The 24,310-nt window shown below is 35.2% G+C and overlaps 1 long non-coding RNA gene and 1 pseudogene across 1 annotated transcript; both read right to left on the bottom strand.

The window, feature by feature from the left end:
- Positions 1-15,912: 15,912 nt before the first annotated feature.
- LOC138326185 (uncharacterized) lies at positions 15,913-16,513 on the bottom strand. Its single transcript, XR_011208876.1, has 2 exons — positions 16,476-16,513; positions 15,913-16,075 (listed from the first exon to the last, which is right to left on the bottom strand). It is a non-coding gene; the product is annotated as an uncharacterized lncRNA (long non-coding RNA).
- Positions 16,514-16,522: 9 nt separating this feature from the next.
- Positions 16,523-24,272, bottom strand: LOC138323834 (uncharacterized; annotated as a pseudogene).
- Positions 24,273-24,310: the final 38 nt, after the last annotated feature.

Genomic DNA, 24,310 nt, shown 5'->3' with positions numbered 1-24,310 from the left:
GGATGGGGGGGGGGGGGGGGTTTACAAAATATTGAGGAACCTTTGCCCCCCCCCCCCCCCCCCCCCACCATCATCACGTTTCATCTTCCTACGCCACTGACACTAGTGATACATGCAAAAACACTACACGGGCAAAATCACTAGTCGTTCCAGTGATAAAGAAAAAAAGCTAAAGTTTAATAATAAAAACGCGTTCGTATACGTCTGTATAGAGTAAAGAATACTATTGAATAAACAGTTGATGATTTTTGGGGAAATACTTGGTTCGATTTTCTTCTTGTGTGTTGTAATCAGCAACCGATTAAACAATGGACAGTATCTGACTACCGATAAACCAAATATACAAAGATATATATACTTCTTCAATTTTAAGAATACATTGATATTATTCAATGAATTCTCACATTGACTTAAACTCAGTGTTTTTGTGACCTCTTGAACTCTGAAGAAATAATTAGCACACCAAAATCTACATGTAACTGCCAATGTTAATATTGAGAATTATCAAACATTGGGTTTAATAGCCATACATAGGTACTGTACATGTGTACAGTGACAATATAAAAATATCGGCTATTAATGGGCACGAAATTCAATCTGACGTAATTTTCAAAAACGATGAAGGGACATCAAGAAACCAAGACGTTACGCCCACAAGAGTCTGATAATTAGATAAAGTTTGTATCAGTGTACACCCAAAACAGTGCCCATGGACCATTTTATACGATTTTAAAAGCAAAAAGTATCGTTCTTTCCAACGGCAGTAATCTGTTTCTTAAGACTTTCTAAAAAATATGATTTTTTGGCCGCTAAAGCGCAGGCGTGGTAGATTTTTCTTCGAATTTTTTTTTGTGTTGGGGAGCTTTCCACCTTTCGCAATATATACGTACTTTGTAGAATGTGAGTTAACCGATTTTTATCTAGACCCCCTAAACGTGTAAACATGGTCTATGGGCTCTTTGGTTGGTCCATATTAAAATGAACTGTAGCTTATGCTCAGGACTCGGATCCTTGTGGTCACTCTAGGATTCGAGGACGCCGGAACAAGATGTCCGACTCTATTGCATATTTTACAGCAAATTTTGCCGTTAAAATTCTCCCAACATAGTTTATGTAGGTATTCGATAACAAGTTTCATAAATTCAAAAGTGTTCAAAAGTAAAAACTCCCTTCATCCCACATCAAAGGATTTGAGAGACCTTATAGGCATTGTAATGATGGGCATAAAAAAACGATATACGAAATCATGTACATATCAGATGCAGGTACACACATCTCACTCGTATAATGAAAATGTGCCTAATTAGTTATAGTATATATGCATTGGTCAGTGTGACCGAGTGGACAGCGGCAAACTATTATTTTAAAGGTGAACTGGACAAAGGTAATTAATGCCACAGCTAGGTGATATGATAATTATTTACAGTTTATATATATTTAGGTACATTAATTATAATGTAATCGTGGACCCACAAGAGTACCCAAAGACCATTTTAGACGTTTTAGGGGTCTAAATAAAAAAATCGGTAAACATCCTTTTCTACATTGTACTGTGTGTGTTTAATGTATAATAGGATTTTTACTGATTTTTTTATCTAGGTCCATCTTCGTCTAAAAATAGTCTATGGGCACTCTGGCGGGTCCATATTTATATAAACTGTAACTAATTCTCAGATCCTTGTGCTTAATACACGTTACGGTTGGATTCTATTACGCATGGAAATGTCATCATATAAATAATACCAAACCGTTGCAATCTCAAACTCCAAACCGTACACTTTTTCGCAATATCATCGATCAAAACCGTTGCGCAAAGACTGACACAACGATGTAAACAATGGGTTAAACACTCTTTATTCTTCATCAAATATAGCAAAGCGCATATCAGATTGATACATATGAATCTAATAATTTGTTTTCTCAGTCATATTTTGGAATATCTTGGATAATAAGCAAGATTCAGATGAAAACTGAATCAAGCTTATTTTTTGCAAGGAACTTTGAGTGAAATCAACGATTCTATAACTAAGAAGTAGAGTTGGAGTGTTGTGTGGCGTGGAGGAGTTGATTTGTGGGATCTAAATACTATTTACCACTTGAGCTTGAATATCGGTCTGTTAACACCATGCGCGCAATGTATATAAATCTCTTTAACGTTGGATCATACCTGCTCGGGTATCGGTATAGTAATATACCGGTATACGGATGCTAGACGATTACGCATTTTTTCGGTTCTCCGTATAGTTGCTAATTCTGTGCGTTCGACACATTTGTTAGGTAGTTGGTAGATTATATTAATTCATAAGATCATATACTTGAGGCATAATCAGAATTGGGGTCTCACACATCTGATGCCGATTGAGTCAGTAGAATAACAAACGTGGATTGTTTTTTTTCGTTAGTCGTATTGATGCTATTCGCTTTATTTATATCGTCCCTAATTCAGATAGACACATGTTGTTCTAAATTTTAATCCTCCCTCGTTTACTCCGATGTCCCTGTTCGGATGAAGTTCTTGAACGGGTTGAATTATTCCCAGCATATCATAACTTCTTCTAAACTCAAGTACTAGCTTCATGAAAAATGACATTCTCATCCGCTATAAATAAATAAACGCGGATTGTATATTGTAAACTAACTGATGTGGATGCATTACATATAAGTAAAGATTAAAACTGTACAATAAACTAATAACAGGCAGCGAATAGTTTCTTATCATTTTATATCGACTATTCATGTATAACGTCTTGAAATAAAAAAAAAAATAGATGGACATTTCAAACGCCTCCTATAAAACTACACACCACCCTATGGACTTGTTTAGATTCGATTTGATGATTTGCTTGTGCACCTTTTCGATGAAAACGCATTATCATTTTCTGTCATAAAATTTGAAGCTGCCTGGCACCAGGTTGATGCTAAACACGGATGAGGCGTCCATTGGGGGGGGGACAATAAAAGTTAATATGTTACACTGTAAATTTTACAAATGTAAACATCATTTAAGTTGTTAACGAAAGTAACAATAGATAAATAAACAAAGACGTTAATTATCTAATACTGCAGGTTGGTATTAATGTAATTACCAATGTCGTAATATTTAGCACGACGTTTTGTACAAATTAGTTGTACCGAAACCAATGTTCTCAATTAGACGGAACTCGAACTAAACGTATTTAACTTGGCGGGATTGACAAGCTGTTATGTGTTACGTGACAGATTCGATGTTTCATGTTACTAATTAGGGATTAAGAATACACTTTTATATTTAATAGCTGTAAAACATGTCGTACATTCTACTTGGATATTCACCAATGTGCGTCTTACAAACCTGTTTGACGTATCATAACAGTCCAACACAGGGACCTGGTATTTCAGAGACAACATCTTCAAACCGTGCCAATATAATCGTGCTGGAGCTGTCGCCAAGTCCTAAATGTCATTAGTTTACAGGGGTTGAAACAGGACCTAAATGCGGGCTACATGTGCGGCTATCCAGTTTGCAACTATTTACTAAAAAAGTTGACCAAACTAGCATATATAGAGTCATACTATAACTATATTCAGTTATATTAAGAACAATTAACGCATGGAACCCTCATAAAACTTTTGTAAGAAGTGTGAGATGATTTTAATAAGGAAGCTATATATCATCTATATTTTTCCAAACGAGCCTATATATATATAAATGATTTTTTAGCCGCTAACAGGCTACATATGTAACATGTAAGAGGTGGGGAAGAACATTATCATATAATTGTATATTGAAATACATCATGACGAAACTCTTTCTTTTCCATTATAACTACCAGGGCTCTTTTCATGAACATTCCTTAACTATAAGGAATTCATTAACTTAAATTTCTCCAAAGAAAATCATTACATAAGTTCAGGGGAAATCTTTAAGTTAAGGAGTCTTAAAATTCGTATTATGCTTTCCTATGAAGAATTTAAGTTAAGAGATATTTAAGGAACGTTCATGAAACTGGGTCCAGCACAGACTATGATGGACCTTGAAACTCTAAATTGACGGATGAAGAAAATAAAAATGATGCATGGTATTACACAATCCATGTGAAATATAACACGGCAGATTCTAGAATGACGTGAGTGAGAATTTATTATTCGGTTTTTACGGTTTTAAATAATTTTCAAAAATATTTCAAAATCGGTCAAATTGAATCTAACTCGATCTATCCTCAAATGAGAAGTGCAAGATAAATGGCACATGACGTCACTTGGCACGTCACATTTCATTTAAATAAACAACAATATGTATTTTACTTGTAGCATTAAACTGACTTCCTTTAGCATAGATCTATGCTCTATTATATGTACATAACGTGACTTTTTTTCTCGCGTTTTCATTGGCTCAGCCCCTGGGCACTATTTAGCTTTAGTACATCACATGATAATTACTAGGAATGCGATTGGATAACAGCCATGGTCTATTTTGCGACAGTTCCCTGTCCTTCTTGACTACGGGAGACTATACCTGACTACGGGAACTATACCAAAGTATAGTCCCCCGGGAATGAGCACGCGACCAAATATATGACGTCATAATGAATGTTATGTGACGTTCTAAATCTATTATGTCCCTTTCCCTCGGGAACTGTTTATCTATTATGGCCTGGTTGAGAGGGCACTATTGCCTCATAGTATTGTCGAGGGATGGAATAGTGCCCGAGCCGAAGGCGAGGGCACTATCCCATCATGAGACAATACTATGAGGCAATAGTGCCCTCTCAACCAGGCTATAATGGGTTTAGTACATCACCCAGACATGAGACTGTTTTTTATGTCATCGAAGCACGTCAAGCGATAGCCTACCTCGCAACGCTAGTTCAAGTACAACATATCGCGTCAGAAAAGCACCGTCAAAACGACGTCATTATGTGTTACGCAATATGTCACCAACATCGCGCGTTACGTCACAAGGATTATATCTAATAATATATCTTCCTACGCCACTGTATTTAGTGCATAATAGTACCATTAGTGTGATGACAATTGTCCCATGTATCTATCAAAATGTTTTAGGACTAACATTTACCTTTTTAGAAATCGTGAAAAATCGAAAAAAAAATAAGTTTATAGCAGGAAGTTAAGAAATGATCATCTAATGAGTAATAAGCTGAGAGAAAAGGAAAAATCGGGTATGTCTGTTAACAAGCTACATGCGCATTTGCTATAAACAGTTTTTTTAAATGAATGTTTTCTGATTAATTTCACAAATTCCTTTTTGTAATACATCATCATACAGACTTATACGTTGTTTGATTGTAGGCCCAGTTCCCGTGGGACACCTGTCCAGATAACAGCGGCCTGATAACGACGTGTCAAGTAACCAGTGACAACTGTTTTAGTGACTACAATTGTCCGTGGGGTAGGTATAGGGACATCTGACAATTACTTACAGCTTAAAATATTTGGACCCACCATGGTATCGATAGATCCTTTTAGACGTCTTAGGTGTCTAGATTGGAAAAACCCAGACAAATCAACACCACATAGATAACGATTTTAATCTAGATCCATAAAAAACTTACAAACGGTCAACGGTCTCTCCGATGGACCCCTAAGCCTGTGTAGATTGTTATAATCAGATCCCATTTTTGTCTTGCTGACATTGCACGAGAAAACAAGTTACTTTATTTTCGAAAAAGCATAAAACTATGCTCAAATTGTTTTTTACAGGTATGCGATGCTGCCCTGGAGGTTGTGGGCGCACATGTCAGCGACCCAGTAAGTTTTTTTATTATTCCTTAAAATGGACAAGCGCTCCATAACTGAATGTTTGTTGCCAACTTAGTTCATACTGCCGTACATGCGCAGTCAAAATGAATTTTAATCTTTATACATGTTTATATAATCATTTTTTTTTGGTTTAAGAAGGAATAAAGTTGACATATAAGTTCTACGATTACTGTGGTTGCTAGGAATGTACATACAAATCAGACTTTACTTATTACAAGGTACTACATGTATATTATAAGCCTTCGTTTTATTTTGTGATTATTTACATTTTTGTGTTTGTATTATTTGTTGTAGCTAGGTGTCGAGTGTCACCGTTTCCAAGAATCAAACCATTTTGTGTCTATGACGGAATGTGTAACCGAGCCCGAGATCAATACTGTTGTAACTTCCGGTGCCAGGAGCCTTTCGCTACCATTGGTTAATCACATCTGACTTCCGGTTACGAGGACAATACTGCTTTGATACCATTAACCAATCTCTCCCAGAGTGAAAAACGCAATGCACTCTGGGAGCGATTGACCATTCACCACCATTGTAGTCGGACGACCTCATCTAGCGGGGAAGTTTTTCCGAATAAAAAAAAATACTCAGTAACAGTAAGGCCTTGTTGTTAATTGTCCCATTATCATATTGACAATTGGATTTGCAGTAGCTTCACAAATTGATCAAATTCTTGCTTGTGTAGGCAATGCCCATTTAATAGCATTTCTCCATTGGGGATGTAACATTTCCAATTGGTGTTGGTGTAAAATAGATCATTGTGATGCATGTCCCCATTTTGAACCATTTCTGATGGTAATTAGTAGCTAGAAATCGAATAAGTAATCAGGGAATCGAATAAGTAATCAGGGAATCGAATAAGTAATCAGGGAATCGAATAAGTAATGGGCCCTTAATGAGTAATTAAAAGGTAAAATAGATCATTGTGATGCATAATAATGCATTTTGAACCATTTCTGATGTTAATTAGTAGCTAGAAATCGAATAAGTAATCAGGGAATCGAATAAGTAATCAGGGAATCGAATAAGTAATGGGCCCTTAATGAGTAATTAAAAGGTCAAATAGATCATTGTGATGCATAATAATGCATTTTGAACCATTTCTGATGTTAATTAGTAGCTTCAAAATCGATTAGGTAATCTGGGAATCGAATAAATAATCAGGGAATCGAATAAATAGTAATCAGAGAATATCGAATAATTAATGGGCCCTTAATGAGTAATTAAAAGGTAAAATAGATCATTGTGATGCATGATAATGCATTTTGAACCTATTTCTGATGTTAATTAGTTGCTAGAAATCGAATAAGTAATCAGGGAATCGAATAAGTAATCAGGGAATCGAATAAGTAATGAGGGATTCGAATAAGTCATGGGCCCTTAATGAGTAATCAAAAGGTAAAATATATCATTGTGATGCATAATAATGCATTTTGAACCATTTCTGATGTTAATTAGTAGCTAAAAATCGAATAGGTAATCAGGGAATCGAATAAATAATCAGGGAATCGAATAAAAGTAATCAGAGAATCAAATAATTAATGGGCCCTTAATGAGTAATTAAAAGGTCAAATAGATCATTTGTGATGCATGATAATGCATTTTGAACCATTTCTGATGTTATTTAGTAGCTAGAAATCGAATAAGTAATCAGGGAATCGAATAACTAATCAGGGAATCAAAGAAGTAATGAGGGATTCGAATAGGTAATGGGCCCTTAATGAGTAATTAAAAGGTAAAAATAGATCATTGTGATGCATAATAATGCATTTTGAACCATTTCTGATGTTAATTAGTAGCTAGAAATCGAATAAGTAACCAGGGAATCGAACAAGTAATCAGGGAATCGAATAAGTAACGGGCCCTTAATGCGTAATTAAAAGGTCAAATAGATCATTGTGATGCATAATAATGCATTTTGAACCATTTCTGATGTTAATTAGTAGCTAAAAATCGAATAGGTAATCAGGGAATCGAATAAATAATCAGGGAATCGAATAAGTAATTAGAGAATCGAATAATTAAAGGGCCCTTAATGAGTAATTAAAAGGTCAAATAGATCATTGTGATGCATAATAATGCATTTTGAACCATTTCTGATGTTAATTAGTAGCTAAAATCGAATAGGTAATCAGGGAATCGAATAAATAATCAGGGAATCGAATAAGTAATCAGAGAATCAAATAATTAATGGGCCCTTAATGAGTAATTAAAAGGTCAAATAGATCATTGTGATGCATGATAATGCATTTTGAACCATTTCTGATGTTATTTAGTAGCTAGAAATCGAATAAGTAATCAGGGAATCGAATAAGTAATCAGGGAATCAAAGAAGTAATGAGGGATTCGAATAGGTAATTGGCCCTTAATGAGTAATTAAAAGGTAAAATAGATCATTGTGATGCATAATAATGCATTTTGAACCATTTCTGATGTTAATTAGTAGCTAGAAATCGAATAAGTAACCAGGGAATCGAACAAGTAATCAGGGAATCGAATAAGTAACGGGCCCTTAATGCGTAATTAAAAGGTCAAATAGATCATTGTGATGCATAATAATGCATTTTGAACCATTTCTGATGTTATAAGTAGCTAAAAATCGAATAGGTAATCAGGGAATCGAATAGGTAATCAGGGAATCGAATAAGTAATCAGAGAATCGAATAATTAATGGGCCCTTAATGAGTAATTAAAAGGTCAAATAGATCATTGTGAGGCATGATAATGCATTTTGAATCATTTCTGATGTTATTTAGTAGCTAGAAATCGAATAAGTAATCAGGGAATCGAATAAGTAATCAGGGAATCAAATAAGTAATGAGGGATTCGAATAAGTAATGGGCCCTTAATGAATAATTAAAAGGTAAAATAGATCATTGTGATGCATAATAATGCATTTTGAATCATTTCTGATGTTAATTAGTAGCTAGAAATCGAATAAGTAATCAGGGAATCGAATAAGTAATCAGGGAATCGAATAAGTAATGAGGGATTCGAATAAGTCATGGGCCCTTAATGAGTAATTAAAAGGTAAAATATATCATTGTGATGCATAATAATGCATTTTGAACCATTTCTGATGTTAATTAGTAGCTAGAAATCGAATAAGTAACCAGGGAATCGAACAAGTAATCTGGGGAATCGAATAAGTAACGGGCCCTTAATGCGTAATTAAAAGGTCAAATAGATCATTGTGATGCATAATAATGCATTTTGAACCATTTCTGATGTTAATTAGTAGCTAAAAATCGAATAGGTAATCAGGGAATCGAATAAATAATCAGGGAATCGAATAAGTAATCAGAGAATCGAATAATTAATGGGCCCTTAATGAGTAAATAAAAGGTCAAATAGATCATTGTGAGGCATGATAATGCATTTTGAACATTTCTGATGTTTTTTAGTAGCTTGAAATCGAATAAGTAATCAGGGAATCGAATAAGTAATCAGGGAATCAAATAAGTAATGAGGGATTCGAATAAGTAATGGGCCCTTAATGAGTAATTTAAAAGGTAAAATAGATCATTGTGATGCATAATAATGCATTTTGAACCATTTTCTGATGTTAATTAGTAGCTAGAAATCGAATAAGTAATCAGGGAATCGAATAAGTAATCAGGGAATCGAATAAGTAATGAGGGATTCGAATAAGTCATGGGCCCTTAATGAGTAATTAAAAGGTAAAATATATCATTGTGATGCATAATAATGCATTTTGAACCATTTTCTGATGTTAATTAGTAGCTAGAAATCGAATAAGTAACCAGGGAATCGAACAAGTAATCGGGATATCGAATCAGTAAAGGGCCCTTAATGAGTAATTAAAAGGTCAAATATATCATTGTGATGCATAATAATGCATTTTGAACCATTTCTGATGTTAATTAGTAGCTAAAAATCGGATAGGTAATCAGGGAATCGAATAAATAATCAGGGAATCGAATAAGTAATCAGAGAATCAAATAATTAATGGGCCCTTAATGAGTAATTAAAAGGTCAAATAGATCATTGTGATGCATGATAATGCATTTTGAACCATTTCTGATGTTATTTAGTAGCTAGAAATCGAATAAGTAATCAGGGAATCGAATAAGTAATCAGGGAATCGAATAAGTAATGAGGGATTCGAATAGGTAATGGGCCCTTAATGAGTAATTAAAAGGTTTAAAAATAGATCATTGTGATGCATAATAATGCATTTTGAACCATTTCTGATGTTAATTAGTAGCTAGAAATCGAATAAGTAATCAGGGAATCGAATAAGTAATCAGGGAATCGAAAAAGTAATGGAATAAGGAACTGGGAACTAGGAATCAACTTCACGGAGGTGAGAAAATTTACATTGCTATATATCTAGACAATAAAACGGACAAAATAAGAACTTTATTAAAATGAGTTTTATCACAGATCATGACCTTTGACCTTCCATCCAAAGAAAGAACTTCTGGTCAGTATGTTCGATTTGATTAGGAAGATCACAAGGAAGCATTTTTTCGTACCACGCAATCTGTGCCGCCGCCGCCGCTGCCGCCATCGCCGCCACCGCCGACACTTACGTCCCAGACATAATAATACATAATATAAGTCTTTATCTTTGAGGCAACGCAAAATTAATAGGAAAAAATCGGCTTGCATTCAATTTACCGAATAAACACGCTGTCAGAAGGCCCCTTCACCGGATCACATGACCTCTTCCTGGATTACATGAACACTACTTCTGTACCAAAATCACAATGGTATGAGATCATTTGTCTCCTATGAGAGCTTGTTAGGTATGAAGTTACAATTACAACACTAATAAACGAATGGCTCTACCGCAGCTCACAGGCTTCAGCAACAACCATGGCCAAAACCCTATAAAACATTGTATGATGTATGTAAACTATGTCGGACATTTGGTTATAGTAAGTTGCCACATGTTCAGATATGGATATGGAGACATCATGTGCCCTTTGATAAAAACATTAAATTTTGCTTTCCAGTAGCTTTGACTTTAAGAAATTTAAAACAAAGAGTTCGTTCTTACGCTGTTATAAGATGGCAAAGTTAGCAAGCCCCAAGCAGGCAGTAGGGAAGATAATGTTTTGTTCATAACATATTCTGTGTTACAAAGAGAAATTTTTTATTTGGAAACGCATGAGAAAATACAGAAAAATTAAAACGTTTCAAAACATTGAGTTTTAAGATATCTCCTATTTCAGAATGAAATATAGGAGTAGACATTAACGCATTGAGTCGGAATTCTATGCCTCCATAGTTACCCAGAGCTGAGGTATATATAACGATCGGAGTAAAACTATCGGTTGGACCAGCCAGCTGAATGAAACAATGGCATCAGATCATAACGGAAACATTGAACAATACCGCAGTAAAGACAATAGGGGCCATTTAAAGGCCGTCTCATGCTTGAGTGCAATCCTTTGGGTCATTTAATAACTTTGTGTTTGCTATAAATAACGCGTAAAACATATACTTCGTAGGCCAACTACCTGGATCGCCATTCCTGGTTACTGGGAACATGTCCTGAGTAACACCGCCCAATTACGTCAATTGTAACATGAGAAATTCACGCTCTTTGTTAATGATTTTTTACACACCTTTACAGGGCTGATTATCGTATATATCGTCTGGTATACAATGTTTCATATGTCATTCCACAAAACAGTACCTCCTACAAAATTGTTTGCCCACGGAAGAACAATCTTGCAAGAGAGAAGAGCTAATGAATTTATGAGATTACATCCAAATGATATGTCAATAAATTGAAAATTAAAGAAACATCGAATTTAGATTCTTTTTATAACCATACCGAACACATCAAATGATATGGCATACATGTATTCATTATAACCTGGTGAAAAACAAAAAGCAAGCAAACAAAAAACAAAACATAAACAAAAACAAAAAACACAAAATCACCCAAATATCCATAACATATCTAGTACCTTTTAGGGGATGACATATGACTCAAGTTTGTGTGATATATAGCATCAACAATTAAATAACTGGCAAAAATCAATAACCGTCAAAATAACCATCATGATGACGATTTGAAGTTATAGTCTCTACTGTGTCTTTTGGGAAATCCAAGCTGCCCAATACCAAACGAAACTTGGTTTGGGTTACTTACTAGTGCGTGAACATGGTTATCTGCTATTTGCTTGTGAGTTTTGGGGAAATACTATGTTTTGGTGTTAGGCATCCTTGAGATATAGTCAATTCCCATTTTACAGTGCTATCTCACTGAAGTACACTACCAAAGACACCGAACAGCACACCTAACCTAGAAATTGTATACTGACAACACTGACAACGGTGTGACTGTTTTCTCTCTTTGTTTGAATTCGCCGTATAAAAAAAAGTATTGATAGTATGCAAGATTTTCCACAAATATAACTGTAAGGTGTTTCTTTCATGCCCCGAGAAAACACTACTTTTTCAGATTTGCATCTTTAACATCGTGAATATAATTGACGTCATTTCAATCTTTTGTACGTCTTAAATAAGAATCCATGTTGAATTAATGAAATAGTACATAAAATATGTTTTGTATGATATTTCAAACCAATTATTCACAATAATAATACTAGGTAAACATGATCGAAATAGTGTTGAAATTTATCGGAATAAAAGTAATTTTTGAGATTTTAACAAAAATATGAATTTATCAAACAAACAAAAAAGAAAAAAGAAAGAAAGAAAACAAAAGAAATAAAAAAGAAAAAGAAAGAAAAATCTTGATAACGAAATAATAGTATTATTGGAGAAAGGAATTTAACTGTTCCCGTTATCCGGTATTTTATACACTATCACAGTTCTCCTATCAGAGGACGCTATAACCATCTTGTGAGATCGAGTACATTGGATGGACAAGTTAGGCAAGATTGAATTCAGTCCAAACACCATCGTATTAAACAATATAAAGTTATATATCTGTGTCAATTGTTGTCGATTATTTCAGTTGGTTAACCATATGTACGAAGACTAACCAGTAGTTTCCACTATACATAGACAAGGGTTTATATACTGCGAGTTAAATATAGGTATACTATTGGATGTCACTGTACAGCTTTGAACACCAATTATATATTTGATTTGATAAAAAGAACACTTGGGGAATTTTGTCCATTATGCCAAGACGTGGAAGGTGTGTTCTTGAAAACCGAAAAGTTAATTAAAATACTAGTGTTAGAATATCTGAGGTATGAACTTTGTTTTTCTTGCATTATTTATTCGATACATACGTTTAATTCAACAGTTTATATTTGGTTTCGAAAGTTTCACACAAATCATAAGTTATTTCCAACAGAATGAAAATTAAAAATAATATGAAAATCAGTATTTTTGATGGTGTATTTGCTATAGGAGTAATACGATACACTGTACATGGATGTTATGAGAGGCTACAAATTTCATCATATAGAAATATTAAGCAAGTTATCATAGTGACCATGAAATTTTTTCATTCATAATTTGATTTTAGCGTTGAAGTATAGTGTTCCTGTCATTATAACTCTTTTCATTGTTAAATAATTCAATTTTGTTTGTTACGAGCATTTTCATTGGCTTAAAAATTTACTTTATCAGATCATAAAGGAAAAAATGGCGTCGCAGGTTATAACGTTGCTTCTGATTGGCTGAGATGACGGCGTAATGATTTCATAGACAAAAGAGTCCCAAAATGAATTTTGAATATTGAAGAGATTATCTTTTTAGTAAATTGAATTATAAGGATTAATTTGAATATATTTTTTATGTTATGGAGATATAACACAAAAATCTGAGTGTACTCTCATCATAAACCGCTTCGCGGTTTATTTAGAGTACACTAAGATTTTCGTGTTATATCTCCATAACATAAAAAATCTATTCAAGTTAATCCTTAAATATTAATAGATTCATGTTGCATTCTATCTGAATGTAATACATGGGAGAGAACTCTCATGCTAAACTGATTTGTGCAATTCTATTGTTCACATGCAAATAGATAAAAAATAAATTGCTTTATTGATAATATTTTAATACAACAAACTGTGAAATATACATTTGTGTTCATTTTCGTTATACATGTAATCTTTATTCGTACCCGATAAGAAGGGTGTCAATATCAAAATTTAAGCGATATCCTAATCCTAAGTAAGCGATACAGGTTCATATCTAATGCATAAACTCTTAGCCGTTATCGTTGCGCTAAGATATGACCGCATAATTGTATGCTGTTTATAGATCAATTATCGTAATTGCATAAAATCAGCTTTGTGCTAATTTCCAAAACTCCATTTTGTTAATTGTAGAATAATGGATTAAAAGGGATACTTACAATAAGCGGTATGCGTATACGCATACGGATACGGAGACGTATTTCACTGGGATCGATCATAATACGTAATGTCTACCATCAATTCTATAAATTCCATTACTTGCTATATCTTTTGAGGCTGATATTTGACACAGCAAAGATGTCCGTGTAGCTATTGACCCAATGGCCTGTTGAGCGATCTAAAATCACGTGTTAAAACATTTGATACATTTATTCACGTATGTTCCAATGCTACGTTTTTGACGGAATTGCTATCTTGTAGTTGATTTAATTTCGAAATACAGAAAATACAGGATTTTATATAATTGATGGTAAAAAATACATATAATGATCGGTCCCAGTTAAATACGTTGCCGTATCCGTATGCGTATACGCATACCGCTTATTGTAAGTATTCCTGATAATAAGCATAGTTTAACATAGTAATCTCAATATCATCATTATTCAGAAAAAGTGCTACACAAGTTGATATTAAACTTTCACATTAATTAAGCTTATAATAAGATAGGAGAATTAGTTTTTTATTAGTTTAACGTCCTATTAAGGTTTGTTGGTGGAAGAAAGCCTGAGTACCTGGACAAAAACCATCGACCAGCGGTCAGTACCTGACAACTGCCCCACATGGGATTAAAACTGCCGACCCAGAGGTGGAGGGCTTGTGGGTAATATGTCTGGACATCTTAACCACTCGGCCATCGCGGCCTCAGATAATAGTCTACTAGTTGCAAAAGTATCAGTGTAATTGATTCATACAGATGATTTTGAATGATCACACCTATGACATCTGAGGTATTATAAGTAACCTACTATTACTAGTTGTCTAGCTTTCTCGATGTTGTCTCCTGCCATCTGGGGTGTTTATTGTCTATTATGACATTTGATAAACTTACATCATATTAACCATCAATTTGTTTTTAAAAAATTTATCGAACGTTTGGATGTCAAATTTTCATAACGAATTATAGATAACAGACAGTATCATAGTCCTTTTCGGAATTACTGCTCAATATTTTCGTTTTCCCCGTGATTCTACATTAACAAAAAACACCTGCTGCATTGAAACACAATACTATATTAAAATCATTTGTGTTTGGACTGCAGTCCGATCCGAGTTATTGAATATATGTGAAGGAGACGCGAGATTCCGTTGATTTCCAACTGCTACGTAACAGCTCCATTTAAAACAGTAAATGATGACATCTCCTTCTAAAGTGTTTTAATTCATTTCCCATGCATGTTTTATTAGATTAATCACCATACGTTCGAATCGTAGTCAATTATCCTTATCATGATATTCAACATCCCGGAAGCAAATAGATAAGTCTCCATTTGGTTTTATGTACGCCTGAATCATTAAAGATGCTCCACCGCTGACAAATGGTATTTTTTCTCTATTAAAAACAGGAACAGATGATTTAGTAATTTTGTTCAGTTACAAAAGTTACTTACTTTACACCATTACCACCATTGAAAAGTTTGAGCCTTTAATTTTACTTCAAGTTAAAAATATGAAAAATAATTAATTGCATCCGAAAAAATCCGTACCACTATATCCTATGTGGAATGAACTTCTGAATGCGCATGCACCAAAGGCAAAATAAATTATTTTTATATTATTTTTTTTGTGTTAATTAGACTATTATATACACGATGAAACACAAATTATTGTTCAAATGATAAATATCATTTATACTCTTTAGGCGGTGGAGCATCTTTAAGGAAAATATTGATAAAACTCACATGATTTAGGGATTTTTCGTTTGTTTGTTTTTTAGCTATTTTCGGAAATAGCGTCTTAAAGTAGCATATTAAAAATAATACATGGAGAGAAATCTAGTGCCAATCTCACTTTTCATCAATTTATGGGTAAATAGAGATTTCGTGAAGAGTATAAACTGTATTTTAGTTCCACAATCTCTTATTACTTCTTTCTGTATGAGAAGTCAAACAGTGTTGCTTTTCCATGTCTAGTTTTCCTTTCTTTTATCTTTTAATCTGCAAATAAAAAAAAACTTTTTGTTTCAATTTATCATTTAACTTAATTAAGTCTGTGTCTAATCATTTAAGAATAAAAACAGACGGCTAAAATGACTATCCAAAATCGTATACCTTGAAATCATAAAATGTCAGATTATAACGCGATTGAAGCAGAGTCCCTTTGTCTATCGATTTTGAAATTTAGATATAATCTCTAAATATATATTATGTTTAAATGCAATCAACGTTATTAAAGCTGAACAAAAAAATTATTTCCCGATCGGTATTCTTATGATTCTAATTTCTTGTGTTTACTATATTATTGTGAAATACAGGAAAATTAGTCGCCAGCGAAGATAGGTTTAGAGAAATAGCATTTATTTTTATCATATGTTAGAGGAGTTGAGGCCTTCCATACCAGCTGATCATCTATAATCTCGCTCTCTGCCCCGAACTTCTCGGAAAGCTTCCGACAGATTCACCCAACATTTCTCGCTCCGTCTTCTGCTCAGCTGCTGTGTCCCGCCATTGGATCAGAGCATTAGTGATCTGAGTCAGGGGAAAGTGCGGATTAGCCATCTTGATCTGGTCAAGTGTGTGCCTCGAAATACCAAGACGTGTCATTATACACTCCCAGTTTACACCAAGCTTGGTGGCAATGCTTTCTTGTAAACCCTTGTCCGTCAACAGTTCACAATCTGTGAAAAAGTAGTTCAAATATCACACATTTATATTTCAATTTCTGCCCAAGTTAAAATTAACATAATTAAAAATCTATTTTCGAGAACGAAACATTTCCTCTATTTGTCAACTTCTGCATGCGATAGGAATTTTGCATCGTTATAAGTAAGTACGAAATCATTTGTAAGTCCATACAAAATACAAATAGTAATATAAATAGCTACAGCAGGTAATGAAATGCATTTTGTTCATAATTTTCCCTAGAGCGTCTCACAAATATTTCTCTGAATTGCGGTGCTATTCCAAATCACATAATTCAATTAAAATTTTAATTTTGCAGTCTATTTTCCTTTTCAGATGCATGAGCGATGGTTTAGAACTAGAAAATGATAGAGGAATGTAAAATCTCCTCAAACAAATGATCAATCAAAAATTCAAAATACTTTGAAATGTACAAGAAATTACCAAATAATTAAATTCAATAAATTAAAAAAAAGTCTCACTTTAAATAATCCGTATTTGAAATACTATATAATAAAACTGCATTCATAACATGTTCATCGCTTTAATGTTGTCGTTCCCAAAGGCCTATATACATACCATACCCTCTACCTATGTCTGTACTGCTATCTGTTATCTGAAAGAATGAACAAGAACTATTTAATCGCAAGCCATCCTAATTATAATGTTTTAAAAACGTTTCGGTGAGCAAAAAGTAAATATTTTTGTAAATTATGCTATTTTTAAACAATTCAAATGTCTTACGTACCTTCTCAGATACGGGAAACCAGACTTGCCAGTCGAGTTTTGTCAGAGTATGTTTGCCGGAACAGTCTGCACCGTGACAAGACACGCCTTTCGCAGCCCTCACTATTCCGTCTTCCTCTCGTGGACTATCGGACTGGTCCAGGGATAATTTACAGTGAAGCTTGTGTAGGTACTGGAGATGGTCCTGGGCGGCTTACCTCCAGTGTGTGTCGTATGATGACCTCCAGGGCTTCTCTTACCCTCTTCCCGGTACCTTCTGGAATCCGGGGCTCAGATGTCGTAAACAGCGTGACCGTTATTACGGAATGTTCCACTGAGTGTGAACGACCATGTTACAAAGATCGTCTATCATGAAGCAGCCAAGTCCTTTATAGATTCTGCTTTGTGGGACCATTGGTTGGAGAATTATTGCAGAATCTTTGTCAATTGGCCTGAATGCCTTGATGACGCCTGCGTATATCCTTTCGAATAATTCCCATGTGGAGTGAAAACTTCCTTGAAGACGAAACACAGCGTGCGAGAGCAAATTGTCCCCTTTACTTTGAGGAGGTCAGATATTTGTTTGACATCTTCGATGCTTTGAAGCTTGCTTGGGACAGTGTAGTTCTCGTCGTAAACTGGGTTTCCTTGTTCGGTCTGAAAAACAGGCCTTTACCAACAGACCGAACTCTTCCAAGAAAGCGAGAAGGATGTCGATATGCTGAATGTACGAACCTTCTTCTTTTAAACCCCATAGCATTTTTGCAAGATTAACTGTTAGAAGAGCATGTTGTAAATATTTCCTACGGTCAGCCTCCAGAAGGATATTGTCATGGATCCAGAAACTTTTTCGTCTGTTAGAATTTCTCTGAAGGCGTTAATGACCCACTGAGGGTTGGTTATCACCTTGTCGTACTGGCGAAAGTACAGTACAGATCTGGTAGAGTGGAGATACCTACAACAAATAAATGTTACACCTGACGAAAGTACAGCACAGATCTGGTACAGTGGATATACCTACAACAAAAAATGTTACACCTGACGAAAGTATAACACAGATCTGATAGAATGAAGATACCTACAACAAATAATGTTACACCTGACGAAAGTACAGCACAGATCTGGTACAGTGGAGATACCTACAACAAATAATGTTACACCTGACGAAAGAACAGCACAGATCTGGTACAGTGGAGATACAAACAACAAATAATGTTACAGCTATGTAAAATATATCAGGTAGATTTGAGATACCTACAACAAATTATGTTACACCTGTCTGAAGTATAACACAGATCTGGTAGAGTGAAGACACCTACAACTAATAATGTTACACCTGCATAAAGTATAACACAGATCTGGTAGAGTGGAGATACCTACAACAAATAATGCTACACCTGACGAAAGTATTAAACTGAATGTTACAGTGGAGATACCTACAACAAATAATGATACACCTGTCTTAAGTATAACATAGATCAAGAGGAATGGAGATATACCTACTACAGATATTGTTAACCTTCTTACTCTAAAAGAGGAATATAAGGAACATTTTATATAATTTTAATAATTAATTTAACTTACTCTAGAAACATCTTGATGTTTTTCCTCGTCACCGATAGGCGATTCACATTTGTTGTCCAGGTCTTTTGATCTCTCTTTAAGCGTCAAAACGTGCTTCCATTCTCGCTGTTTTAGAATTTCCCTCTCTAGGGCAAGCCATGACGCCGGCAACTCTCGTTCCCATTGGTCTTGGTATACTGCCGCTTCGACAATATAGTTCCTTAACTTCTCAAAAGCTGGGTCATCGTCGATGGAATTATCGACAGTACAGAACCGGAGGAAGACAAATCCTTCCTCATTTGAATTTGCAAGCTCAGCAATGCTGCATATATCTTGACGCATGCTCTTTAGTCTATCCTCTCTTTCAGATGGTGTCTCATCCTAAAAAATATCAACAAAAATGTCAACAATACACTAATTGATTGTCGAAATTTATCTCTTGCTCCGTACAAAAAGATATATTTATATAATTAAATCCAATTACAGTAATTTTGATATGGATATAGCGGCATATGCGTGTCCATGTATGTACCGACTAAAATTAATGATAACAGGCCTTACCTTAAACCTGATGTTGACCTGGTCCATGTGTGTACCGACTATAATGATAAACAGGCCTTACCAGTAACCTGATGTTGACCTGGTCCATGTATGTACCGACTATAATGATAACAGGCCCTTAACCTTTCGAACCTGATTAAAAGGCCTTACCATAAACCTGATGTTGACCTGGTCCATGTGTGTACCGACTATAATGATAAACAGGCCATACCATAAAACCTGATGTGTGACCCGACTTTACCTTAAACCTGATGTTGACCTGGTCCATGTGTGTACCGACTATAATGATCCTTACCTGATGTTGAACACCTGGTCCAACGTGACAGACTTACCGAACAAAAACCTGGTGTTGACCTGGGTCCATATATGTTAATACCGACTATAATGAAATAACAGGCCTTACCTTAAACCTGATGTTGACCTGGTCCATGTGTGTACCGACTAATAATGATAACAGGCCTTACCTTAAACCTGGTGTTGACCTGGTCCATGTGTGTACCGACTATAATGATAATAGGCCTTACCTTAAAAACCTGGTGTTGACCTTGTCCATGTGTGTACCGACTATAATGATAACAAGACCTTACCTTAAACCTGGTGTTGACCTGGTCCATGTGTGTACCGACTATAATGATAACAGACCTTACCTTAAACCTGGTGTTGACCTGGTCCATGTGTGTACCGACTATAATGATAACAGACCTTACCTTAAACCTCGTGTTGGCCTGGTCCATGTGTGTACAGACTATAATGATAACAGGCACCTTACCATTAAAACCTGGTGTTGATTCCTGCGTCCTATGTGTGTGTACCGACTATAATGATAAACAGGCCTCTACCTTAAACCTGATGTTGACCTTGGTCCATTATGTAGTACCGACTATAATGATAACAGGCCTTACCATAAATTGTCTGATGTTGACTCAGGTCCATGTGTTGTACACGACTATAATGATAAACAGGCCTTAACCTTAAAACCTGATGTTGACCTGGGTCCATGTGTGTACAACGACTATAATGATAACAGACCTTATCTTAAACCTGATGAGGATAACCTGGTCCATGTGTTTACCGACTATAATGATAACATGACTTACCCATATTGTTGACTCTTGTCCATTTATGTACCGACTATAATGATAACAGACCTTACCTAAAACTGATGTTGACCTTCGTCCAGGTGTGTACCGACTATAATGATAAACTAGTGCCTTACACTTAAACCTGGTGTTGACCTGTGTCCATGTGTGTAGCGACTATAATGATAACATGTCCTTACCTTAAACCTGGTGTTGACCTCTCGGTCCATGTGTGTACCGACTATAATGGATAAAACAGACCTTAAACCATAAACCTGGGGGGGGATGGTGTTGAACCTGGTCCATGTGTGTACTCGACTATAATGATAACATTACCTTACCATAAATTCTAATGTTGACCTTGTCCATTATGTGTAACCGACTATAATGGATAACAGGACCATTATCTTAAAATCTAATGTTTGACCTTGTCCATGTGTGAGTGTGTACCGACTATAATGATAACAGGCCTTACCTTAAACCTGGGTGTTGACCTGGTCCAATGTGTGTACCGACTATAATGATAAACAGGCCTTACCTTAAACCTGATGTTGACCTGGTCCATGTGGTGTACCGACTATAATGATAAACAGGCCTTACCGCATTAAATCTGATGTTGACCTGGTCCCCATGTGTGTACCGACTATAATGATGAACAGCCTTACCTTAAAACCTGATGTTGACCTGGTCCATGTGTGGGGCACCGACTATAATGATAACAGACCCTTACCTTTAAACCTGATGTTGACCTGGTCTACGTGTGATGTACTACCGACTATAATGAATAACAGGCCTTGACCCTTAAACTCTGATGTTGACCTGGTCCATGTGTGTGTACCGACTATAATGATAACAGACACTTACCTTAAATTCTGATGTTGACCTGGTCCCCACGTATGTGTACCGACTATAATGATAACAGAGCCTTACCATTAAATTCTGATGTTGACCTGGTCCATGCGCATGTTGTACCGACTATAATGATAAAAGGCAGGCTTGGTACCTTAAATCTGATGTTGACCTGGACCATGTGTGTACCGACTATAATGATAACAGACCTTACTTAAACCTGGTGTTGACCTGGTCCATGTGTGGTGTACCGACTAATAATGATAACAGACCTTACCTTAAACCTGATGTTGACTGGTCCAGGTGTGTACCGACCTATAAATGAAAACAGACCTTTACCTTAAACCTCGAATGTTGACCTGGTCCATGTGTGTACCGACTATAATAATATAACAGACCTTACCGTTAAACCCTGATGTTGACCTGGTCCATGTGTGTACCCGACTATAATGATAACAGACCTTACCTTAAACCTGGTGTTGACCTGGTCCACGTGTGTACCGACTATAATGATAACAGGACCTGTACCTCCTAACCTGATGTTGACCTGGTACCATGTGTGTACACCGACTATAATGTGATAAACAGGTCGCGCATACCTTAAAACCTGATGTTGACCTGGTCCATATGGGTACCGACTATAATGATAACAGGCTCCTACCTTAAACCTGGCGTGTTGACCTGGTACATGTGTGTACAGACTATACTGATAATAGGTCCTACCTTAAAACCTGGTGTTGACCTGGTCCATATGTGTACCGACTATAATGATAGCAGGCCTTACCTTAAACCTGATGTTGACAGTTTGCCATGTGTGTGTGGCCGACTATATTGATAACAGACCTCACTTAAAACTGATGTTGACCAGGTCCATGTGTTGTACCGACTATACTGATTAAGATACCTTACCTAAAACCTGGTGTTGACCTGGTCCATGTGTGTACCGACTATAATGATAAGTTACCTTACCTTAAACCTGATGTTGACTCCTGGTCCATGTGTGTACCGACTATTATAATTGGTGGATGGTGTGGACGTAGTTTACTAGGATTGTACACACGCGAAGAGTAGGCTCCTATGTTACGTTACCCAGTTTTTCAGTCGGACTGTTAAAAGATAAGGAATTATTATCTACATTTTGTACATTTATATTACTATAATTTAAGTTGTTTGAATTACTAAAATCTTCTGAAGCTTGTAAATATTGTGCTAGTGACACTATTCGCTCTAAAAGTCTGATTCAGGAAATTCAGCAGCTATTGCATAGAACGGATTTGTTTTCGAATCACGACAGTTAATAATGTTTATAAAACTTCACTATGATTTATTTATGTACTGTTGATATGCAAATATTTTTGATTTCCCATTATTATATATTCAGGGATTCGTTTTCACATGCATTAAAATTCATACGCCAGTTTTTTTATCATTCCTATACAGTTTATTTATTATAACTAGGTATCTGTTTTAATCATATATATATATATATATATATATATTATCCTTATATTGCTACCCACCTAGCTGTAGATTATCCGTGAAGTAATCTATGGCCCTGAATGTGAGTATGTAGACCCCGTGGGCACTGATAAATACCACGTTTGTAGCCCTGAAAGGCCAGGTCCCCAGCCCATATATCACATCGACAGGAAGGCCAGATTCTCTTTCTGTTTGTTTGACTGTTGGTAAACCTCCTCAGATTCATCCTCACAAGCTATCTCGGATATTTTTCCCTTTCTCTTACCATCTAAAACGAATTGAGAAAAAATGAATAATTGTAAAACTTACGTTCATCGGATTGAGCAACCCTGATGCTCGACAGACGAAAAGAAATCAGACGACTTTGAAAAGTTGAAACGATAATTAATAATCATTTATCAAAAACATATATTATTACATGTATTCTATTACGCTGTCGAAAGAAGAAACATCTCTTAACAACATTCAATAATATTTTTATAAAATAGTATTGTAATTACTTTGTTATTCAATTATACCATTGATTTTTCTTAGTATATATAATATACTTAAATTAATCTTTCTAATGAAATTTACTAAAGATAATCTCTTCAAATTTCAAATTCATTTCGGGCTCTTTTCTCTGTGAAATCATTACACCGTTATCTAGGCCAATAAGAAGCGACGTTACAAATGGCGACGCAATTTTTCCCTTTATGGGCTGATAATTAATAGCAATTACATCTCAACCACCATCTACGTTTTACAACTATAGCCAACAGAACTATCACAAGTGTGACCCGAACATACAAGATCCAGCTGTTGAAGAGGGTCACTATTCCTGAAAATAAATAAATAGAAAGTTTCAAATGTTTCATTGCATAATGACACACAGTTAAATAAATCAAAACAAATCTTAATAAGTTTGTGATCATTTTATTAATATGATAATTGATGAGCTAATCGTTTGTTGAAAGGATTGACTCACTTAAATTAAATTGGTAATACCTATAAAACCAGAAGTTACATTCCCTTTAAATAAACAAAAAAATCACTTCCAACTAGAGTGCATGATTTCATAGGATTCAGTGTTAAGATCATATATCTAATGTATCAAGTCACAAACTCTCTAGCCCACTCATGTGAGGTCATAACGTAAAATAAGTATTAAAATGTGTATATACTGAATATACTTACCTCGATAGTACATGGAAAGTACAACAAATGCTAGATAAAATAGTCGTTTATTCGTACGGAATGTCAGCGCCATCAAAGCTGAAACAATGAAAGACCGTATGATCATAATACGATACAA

This window comes from Argopecten irradians, chromosome 1 (genome assembly GCF_041381155.1).
Source record: "Argopecten irradians isolate NY chromosome 1, Ai_NY, whole genome shotgun sequence".
Taxonomy (NCBI): domain Eukaryota; kingdom Metazoa; phylum Mollusca; class Bivalvia; order Pectinida; family Pectinidae; genus Argopecten; species Argopecten irradians.
The sequence above is the reverse complement of the archived record's forward strand: the minus strand, read 5'-3'. Positions and strand labels throughout refer to the sequence as shown.